The sequence below is a fragment of the Triplophysa rosa genome, linkage group LG17 (assembly GCF_024868665.1).
Source record: "Triplophysa rosa linkage group LG17, Trosa_1v2, whole genome shotgun sequence".
Lineage (NCBI taxonomy): Eukaryota > Metazoa > Chordata > Actinopteri > Cypriniformes > Nemacheilidae > Triplophysa > Triplophysa rosa.
The window spans coordinates 21,383,324-21,393,124 of NC_079906.1; the positions used below are offsets into that span (position 1 = coordinate 21,383,324).

At 41.6% G+C, this 9,801-nt stretch overlaps 1 pseudogene; it reads right to left on the minus strand.

The window, feature by feature from the left end:
• Nucleotides 1-3,581: 3,581 nt before the first annotated feature.
• Nucleotides 3,582-8,831, minus strand: LOC130568050 (uncharacterized; annotated as a pseudogene).
• Between the last annotated feature and the right edge of the window lie 970 nt (nt 8,832-9,801).

Sequence of the window (9,801 nt, forward strand, 5' to 3'; positions counted from 1 at the left end):
GAAGAGTCTTCAACTGGAGTCCAAACAAAAAGTCCTTTATTTCACCAGTTAAAATTTTCAGAAAAATCGACTTTTTTTTCCTCTGCTCTTCGCATTATACATGCTACCTCTAGGAGATACATGAAATTAGCTTTCACTGTTATGCTGATGATACTCAACTTTATATTTCCTCGAAGCCTCATGAAACACAGCAGTTCCATCGAATAATGGAATGCATAGTCGCTATAAAAAACTGGATGAGTAACAACTTTTTATTACTGAACTCGGACAAAACAGAAGTGTTACTTATTGGACCGAAAACTGCCATACGTAACAACCAAGAATACTGCTTAACTATTGAGGATGTTCCATAAAACCCTCGTCGTCAGCAAAGAATCTTGGCGTTCTATTCGATAGTAATCTGTCATTTGAGAGCCATGTCGCCAACACCTGTAAAATTGCGTTTTTCCATCTGCAGGCTTATTACAAAAACTCCAACTGGTCCAAACTGGAATCCCCTGGTTGGGCCTGGGTTCTCCTGAGGTTTTTTTTCTCATTGGAGTTTTGGGTTCCTCGCCACCTTTGCATACTGTTTTGCACTATTTGCCTGGCCGGGGGGCTGCTTTAGAATTTTAAAGTTTTACTTAATTAATATTGCATATAGAATTTATAGTCTGTTTAATATTTGACCTGTGTTTCTCTCTCCTTTATCTTAAATGTGTATTGTAGCGAGGAAGGCGGGACGAGAGCCGTGGGGCAGGAAGGCGGGGCCGTGGCGTGAGTGATAATGAGTGTCAGCTGTCGCGCACCGGTCCCGCATGCCTCACGGGGAGCTAGGGAGCATAAGAGGACGAGCGACGGGACTGCCGACGAGAGAGGACCGGGCCCGGAAACTGTTAAGTTTGTTTATGTTTGTGTGGCCGGCAGTCACCGTGAGGTGGCTGCCGGCCTTTTTTCTGTTATTGTTTTTTATTTTATTAAAGTTTGTTAAATGTTCGCCGGTTCCCGCCTCCTTCCTTCCCTTCATTGAACTTTGTTACAGTGTCATTCACTGTGCGTGTCTGCGTGCTTGTCTGTGTGTGTGTGTGTGTGTGTGTGTGTGGCGTGCTTGTCTGTGTGTGTGTGTGCGTGCTTGTCTGTGTGTGCGTGCGCGTCCGTGTGACTGCGTGTCCGTGTGTGTGTCTATGTCTATGTGTGTTAGTACGTGTGCATATTGTGTGTGTGGAGTGTTTTGTATGTGGGTATGTCTGTCTTCTGTGTTTTCACCTTTTTCTTGTTTTTACAGGTATAACTTTAATTGTTTTTCTTATAGTCAATATGTCTCATGTACAGCTGCTTTGTAACAATGAAAATTGTAAAAAGCGCTTGTAACAAGCTCAATAAAAGGGAAGGAAGGAGGCGGGAACCGGCGAACATTTAACAACTTTAATCAAAAATAAATAAACCATAACACGGAAGTAAAAAGGCCGGCATAAACAAAACTTAACGTATGTCCGGGCCCGGTCCTCTCTCGCCGTATCCTCCTGTCGTTCATCCTTTTATGCTTTTGATCTCCTCCGTGAGAGATACGAGGCCGGTGTGACGCCCAGCTGACACTCATTATCAATCGCGCCACCGGCCTTGCTTCCTCCTCCCATGGCTCTCATCACGCTTCCCTCGTCACAGCGCTATATAAATATAGTTGAGTAGAGTTGAGTAGAGGAGAGGCCCACCACCCTCCTGAGGAAACCCATTTCGTCCGCTTGTACCCGCTATCTAGTTCTTTCGGTCATGCCCCATCCTTCACAACCACGGGTGAGGGTAGTGACGAAAATTGACCGATATCTCGAGAGCTTTGCCTTACGACACAGCTCTCTGTTCGTCACGATAAAGCGACTGCAGTACCGTCCCCACTACTCTATACACCATTCTATGGCCAATCTCCTGCTCCATTGTCCCATCACTCGTGAACAAGACCTTGAGGTACTTAAGCTCCTTCACTTGGGGCAAGGACTCGTTCCCCACCTGGAGCAGGCACTCCATCGGTTTCCTGCTAAAAACCATGGCTTCAGATTTAGAGGTCCAAATCCTCATCCCAGCCGCTTCACAAAGCACATGTAGACCAGCTGGGTATACTCCCAGGCCCCCTCCAGGATCCTCATGAGAGTAAAGTTTCCAGCACCTTGGAGTACACTTTACCAGACAGGCTGAGAAGTGTGATACCCCGGTAATTGGCACACACTCTCAGGTCCCCTTTTTCAAACTGGGGAACCACCACCCCGGACTGCCACTCCTTGGGAGCTGTCCCCGACTCCCACACAATGTTGAAGAGGCATGTCATCCAAGACATCCCCTCCACACCCATTGCTTTCAGCATTTCTGGATTGTTCTCATCAATCCCTGGGGCTTTGCCACTGTAGAGTTGTTTAACTACTTCATTGACTTCCCCAGGGAAACTGATGGCGATCCCGCATCAAGCTCCAGCTCTGCCTCTACCATAGAGGGCGTGCTAGTCGGATTCAGGAGTTCCTTAAAGGAGCTGTATGTAATAATTTTACTGTATTAAATCAAAACATTACCTCAATATGTTCATAGACATTTAGGAAACATGCCAAGTTCATATATTGGTTTGTCCAAAAAACAATGCTTTAGCCAGTTATTCCACTCTGAAATGTGCGTTCGTCCGGAATGTCTTTTTTGTTTTGGTCCGTGTGACCCCGCCCACTGACGATTTACCCACTAGTGTATTTCGACAGCTCGGTTGCCAGTTGGCGACAATCACAGCATTTGCAGCAAACAAACATCTGGGTCAGAGCAGATTCCACCCTTTCCGTACTATTACGTTGCAAACTTAGAAAGAATTACTATATTATTTTACAACTTACGAGGAGTAATATACAATTTATTACGGTTATTTAAACGAGCAGCAATATGGCCCGTAAATGCGACCTCGGAGGACGCAACCTCTGAACAAGCTGCTGATTGAGTTATATTTGCAAACAACAAAACCACTGCAAACGTATAAATTATCAGATAAACTTACAGTGTAAGAGTTTATGCTTTCCATTACACTCCTGTAAGTGTCTGGCAACTCCTGTGAGCGTTGAGTCTGAGGAGGAGGGCGGGGAAAAACCCTCGCCAATATTTTGAATTTGGACTGCGATACCAAGCTCAACCGCTAGGTTCAATGTTACATACGCTCCTTTAAATGTTGCTTCCACCGCCCAATTATCTCCTCAGTTGAGGTCAGCAGCATCCCATCCTTACTTCACAGCTTGAAGGTTCCCTGTTTCCCCCTCCTGAGGTGGCAGAGGTTTCCAGAAGCACTTTGGTGCCAACAAAAAGTCTTTCTATGTCTTCTTCCGAACTTCTCCCACACCCGACTCGCTGCTGCTTTGCCTCTCTCAGCAGAAGCTGCAGCTCTTGAGCCTGTCGTAGCTACTAGCAACCGCCTCCAGAGTTCTCCAGATAAATATCCCAGAAGCACTCCTTCTTCAGTATAACGGCTGTCCTGACCACGGTGTTCCCTTGAGGCACCTAAGACCCTGAGACCACAGCTCTCAGCCGCAGCTTCAGCAATGGAAGTTCTTTGAACATTGTCCACTAAGCATCAACGCCCTCTGACCTCCACAGGGATGCAGAAAAAGCTCAGCCGGAGGTGGGAATTGAAAGTCATGCCTAGCAGAGAATTCTAACAACAAACACCCACTCAGGTGTAGATCAGGGAGGTCGTTCCTCCCAATCAGGCTTCTCCAGGTGTCTCTATCATTGCCCACATGTGCGTTTAAGTCTCCCAGCTGAACTATGGAGTCCCCTACTGGAGCCCTATACAGGACTTTCTTAGTCTTTCTTAGAACCATTCTTAGTCTGGGCCCTCATCTGAGATCACTTTGCCATGGGAGACCCTACCAGGAGCACCAGGCTCCGGACAACTCAGCCCTCAGGTTCATAGGGACACACAAACCTCTCCACCACGATAAGTCGATGGTTCCCGGAGAAGAACATTAAAAAATAAAAAAATATAAATATAAAAAATAGCCCATCAAATTTCAAGAGCTAATAACAACATACAGTATCTAAGTCAATGTCAAAACTAATAAAGCCTACCATTACAAACATGGACATTTATAGATTGCCTAAAGCTGTTTTGTAAAAATATGATTTTTTTTACATTTTTGTTAATAAGAGTGAAACCTTGCGTGATAAAATCAAACTTTCTGTTCCTGTAAAATCCTTTATTTAAGTATTAAAAAGTGTACGTCTCATTTTTATGTTTGTCTATAAAGTTTTGACACAATTCTATATTTTGTAAAGTTAAAAGCCATTACACATTGCACATCCGAAATTTGCTTCCGAAATTAACAAACGTTAAAAAATAAATACAACCTCACGTTGTGTCAATCACATTTACACACTGCCTCCGATATTTTCGTCTGTCATAAAAAGTTTCGGACTGGGTTCGATTTTCTGCATTTTTCGCATCCGTAGCAAGCATTTTGAGAGGCGTTTTGACAATCCAGAGACACTGTATAAACGAGCGCAAAAAACGAAAAAATTACCTTCATTTTGAACTCTTTACTAAAGCAAAGGTAAAGGAAGAAATATACTATTACCATTAAATAACATATAAAAGTACAGTTTAAAATGAGCATTTTGAAGCCAGACTCGTTTTAAATTGAATTGAATTTTATTTAATGGCTGGAACGACATGTCAAGGGTCTAACATCTCTCTATCAACACAACTATATTGAAGACAAACTACGGCCTGTATGTAATCTGTTATAGCTCGACACGTATTACTGTCACAGCTCTGAATAAAAAAGGCAAGTTTCCTTTTAAATGTGTTGTGATGTGCTGCACGTCAACGTAATTAATTATGTCGTTCCAGCCGTATTTTATTTTATTTTTTTCCCCTTTTTCTTTTCGCCCAGGTGAAAATTTGCACTAAAACACAATTACATGTATCTAAATTTAAATCTATTTTCACACACAAATGTTGTACTTAATATAGAAAACATTATTCTTTAGTAGTTTCTAAGATCTAATTCATTAGATCTAAGTGTACTCAACTGTGTTATTTTGAGATATGAATAGAAGTACTAAAGATGATATTTTTAGCATCATGTGTGATTATAGATAGATCAGTTTAAGTACACTTATGGAAGTGCACCAAGTGTATTTTAGTGCTCTGGGTTATTCTGGGGGGTTCTGTCTTTCTATTGGTGACAATACTTACGTCATCACCTTACACCAGTTACACCATCATTATCCTGAAACAAAGATAATGAACTGCTCACTAATACTAGTCAAAACACAGAAATAAAAACATACAGCATCACAGTCATTGACAACCGTTAAAGCAGATGATAAGAAAACACCAAACCAGAAAACACCTGAAAATAAAATCACAGTACCTGAAACCAGACGTGCTCAAGGATGTTTTCCAGAAGCAAACGTTCTTCTGGATTCTTCTGCAGACACGACTGAATTAAACTGCAGCATTCTGTGTGATGAAGATGAAGAGGCTGTTATAACTTTACACTTGTTTTAGAATAATAAATCTGTTGGATCTCACTTAGAATGAATGTTCTCACCTGTGGTCAAGCCGTCCTCATACCACATCTTCTCATTGATCTGGTACAGGTCATTATAGTTTGGAAACACCCCGCAGACCATGACAAACAAGAGAACTCCCAGTGAGTACACCGTCGCTGGATTTCCGTTGTACTCGCCCGTTTCTAAGAATTCAGGGCAGACGTAGTTTCTTGTGCCTGGAGAAACATGATTTACAAAAAGTGAAGCTTCAAAATTCAGCCGAGGCATTATCTGAGAACTGTCCTCATGTGTGAAGTGATATAACGTACCAATATACGTCCTGTAGGTGGATGTTTTTAGGATGTCGCCGCAACCAAAGTCAATTAATTTGACCTCTTGTGTGTCTGGGTTTATGAGGAGGTTATCCATTTTGATGTCTCGATGGAAAACTCCTCGTCTGCGGCACACTTCAGCAGCTTCAGTCACCTGCCGTAAGATAACTCGAGCGAGCTCCTCATCGATGCTGCCTCCATAACGCCTGACGAAACCGTTCATATCCTCACAGGGAGTGAAGCGCTCCAGGACCATGATGTAATAATTCTCAAAGTCCTGCCAGTCCAGAAGCTGAATGATCACTGGAACATCATCTCCCTCACTGGCAAGAGTCAGAAGAGCGACCTCTCGAGGAATGGGTTCAGCATAACCCGGCTAGAAGAAAGACAGTTTTTATCAGGATTAGATGAAGGTGACTTTACAAATAAGGATTTATCTGATTTGTCTTCAACAAACTGAAGTCAGCAGAAGTGTGTGTGTGTGTGAAAACAATGTTGAAGATGTTTTCAGCTGAATATCAATCAATACTTACGATGCTGATGTAATCTGTGTTCTTGTTCTTTTTGACATATTTCACTGCCACCTGAACAACAGAAACAGATTTACAGTTAATCATATCATTCCAAGCATTCATGATGAACAGACATGTCATACATTTATAACAATAGAGATCATGCTTGATTGGTCTAGTGAACATAAGATACACGAAGAGATATTAAAAACATGAGCACAAGACAGAAGAAAAAGAGAAAAAGTCAAACCTTCCAGCCGTCGCTCACACGTGTGCCTTCATAGACTGAACCAAATGCTCCTTTACCCAGCTTCTTCCCAATCTCATACTGCCAGGAGTTGATTTCTGTTCAGAGATAAATGAAATGCAAGCATTAGCAGTACTGTCCTACTGGATGATGTGCAAAACTTCATCAAAAACTATTTGAAGAATATCTTATTTGATCTTAAAATAACTAAAACGACTTGAATGAAAACACAGAATATGATTTTGGATTATGGAGATAAACTCGCCTTCAATCGACTCATACTTATGCTCTTCATCCTCCATCTTCTCCTCAGACTGACTGACAGGAGCGAGCAGGACTTGAATCTCTCCTTCTGACGCTTGACTGTCTGTGGTGAGCGGGAGTTGAATCTCTCCTTCTGGAAGTCTATTGACATCATTATCGGCTGGACTCTCAATGATATTCTGCTGGTCGTCTCTCTGATGTTCGTCCTGAAATGAACAGTAAGTTGGTGTTTTATCTGAATATATATTTTTTGAAGTGAATGAGAATAACATCAGTGAAATAAATGTGAGCAGATCTTCAGTACCTGAAACCAAGCGTGGTCGTGGATCTTTCCCAGATGAATGCGATCTTCTGGGTTCTCCTGCAGACAGGCTTCAATTAAACTGCAGCATTCTGTGAGGAAACACAGAAGAGTCTGTTATAACCTTAAACTGTCAATTCATCTAAATGTCACTTTAAACTTCACATCTGCTCTGATTTTGTTCTGTTTGATATCATTGAGAATTTCACTCGGCCTGATGAAGATCTCACCTTTAGAGAAGCCATGTGTAGCCCAGATCTTGTTCTTCATCTGGTACTTGTCAATGGTGTCTGGGAATCTCCCGCACACCAAGGTGAACAACAGGACACCCAGTGAGTACACCGTCGTGGGCTTTGCGTAGTACTCGCCAGTTTTAAAGTATTCTGGGCCGAAGTATTCCTCTGTGCCTGAAGAAACAAGATGTCATGTGATTCATAAGTCTGCATTAGTTTAGCACTGAATCTGAATGATGTCATCTTAGTATTTATATCAAGAGCTGTTTATAACAGACACGTGTGATGTGATGAAACATACCCATGAAATCCGTGTAGGCCGAAGTCTTAAGAAAATCACCGCACCCAAAGTCGATGAGTTTGATGTCTAGGGTGTCTGTGTTGATGAGGAAGTTTTCCAGTTTTATATCTCGGTGGAAAACTCCCCGTTTGCAGCACATGTGCGCGGCCTTGGTCGCCTGCCACATGATGACTCTCGCTGTCCTATCGTCAAGTGGTTTCTCTTCATTAAAGAGGAATTCACACAAATCCTGACAGGGAGTGAAGCGCTCCAGGACCATGACGTAATCCTTCTCAAAGTCCTGCCAGTCCAGAAGCTGAATGATCTCTGGAACATCATCTCCCTCACTGGCAAGAGTCAGAAGAGCGACCTCTCGAGGAATGGGTTCAGCATAACCCGGCTAGAAGAAAGACAGTTTTTATCAGGATTAGATGGTGACTTTACAAATAAGGATTTATCTGATTTGTCTTCAACAAACTGAAGTCAACAGAAGTGTGTGCGTAAGAAAACAATGTTGAAGATGTTTCTATCTGAATATCAATCAATACTTACGATGCTGATGTAATCTGTGTCCTCGTCCTTGTCGACATATTTCACTGCCACCTGAACAACAGAAACAGATTTACAGTTAAATCATATCATTCAAAGCATTCATGATGAACAGACATGTCATACATTTATAACAATAGAGATCATGTTTGATCGGTCTGTCTGTCTGTCAATAGATCAAGTTCACTAAAATGTGAACATAAGACACATAAACATCAGAGTGAGATATCAAAAACACACAGAGAAAACTATCTGCTACCTATTGAACCTAACAAAAGTCAAACCTTCCAGCCGTCGCTCAAACGGGTGCCTTCATAAACGGTACCAAATGCTCCTTTACCCAGCTTCTTCCCAATCTCATACTGGCAGGAGTTGATTTCTGTTCAAAGATAAATGAAAAGTCAAGCATTAGAAATACTTCTTCCAAACCTAATGAACAATATTTCAATATCTTAACATACGATGAAAAGTGTGTATGCGTGTTGGGATTTTGGAGGTAAACTCACCTTCAATTGACTCATTCTCCTGCTTTTCATCTTCCAGCTTCTCCTCAGGCTGACTCACTGGAGTTTGCTCGATTTCAGCTACCCAGGCTGATGTTCTCCGGAGTGGAGTTTGCTGGATTTCAGTCTCCCAGTCCGACTCTCTAGTGAATGATGTTGAAGAGTCATCTTCAATCCAGTCAGAGTCAGAGTCAGTACTGACTGGATCCTGACCGGCGTTCTGGTTTGTGTCCGAGCCAGAAAGGACTGGAGTCTGGATGATATTGAAAAGTGAGTCGGACAGAGAAAGGACTGAACTCTGAACGACATCATCACTGGAGTGGGACACAGAGCGGTCCGGAGATGTCAGGACTCCAGGATCTGTGACAGTTGAAGTCTACTCAGCTTCACTGCTACGAGTTTCTTCATTTTCCTGAAACTCTACAGCGAGATGATGTCCTGAAATCACATCTGTTGGGAGAAATGAGATCAAACACAAGATCAATTAAATCCTATCATATCAATGAAATATTGAAACAATCCGATCCATAGTAGAAGAGTAAACAGCGACAGCAGCATTTTACAGTGCAAATTTCACTTAAAAGATTTGTTCAAATCATCATCACACATTGAACATCTTCATTTCAACCAATAGGTTAAGACAACATAACCTTAACCTGGGCAGTAAATAACAACATCCAGAAAAAAAAATATATAACGGATCATTAGTTAAAATACAATTAATATCTTATGAATGTCATGAAAGATTGATCGAAATTTTTTATGTATTTCACACACATACAGTATAATGTTAAAGTTCATGAGCTATTGATTTGTTATTTTGTTGTATTGGTTTGTCATCATCATCCTTAATTGTAATTTAATGTTTATGTTCAGAGATTTAGAGTCTTTACATTGTGTGCTTAATGTCTGAAATGAGTCATATAGACACACATAAAGNTTTCTTTCTTTCTTTCTTTCTTTCTTTCTTTCTTTATTTCTTTCTTTCTTTCTTTCTTTCTTTCTTTCTTTCTTTCTTCACATCTCTTTCATCCTCTTGTATCTATCCGTCTGCTTGTCTGTATATCTGTTCCTCTCCACCTCTCTT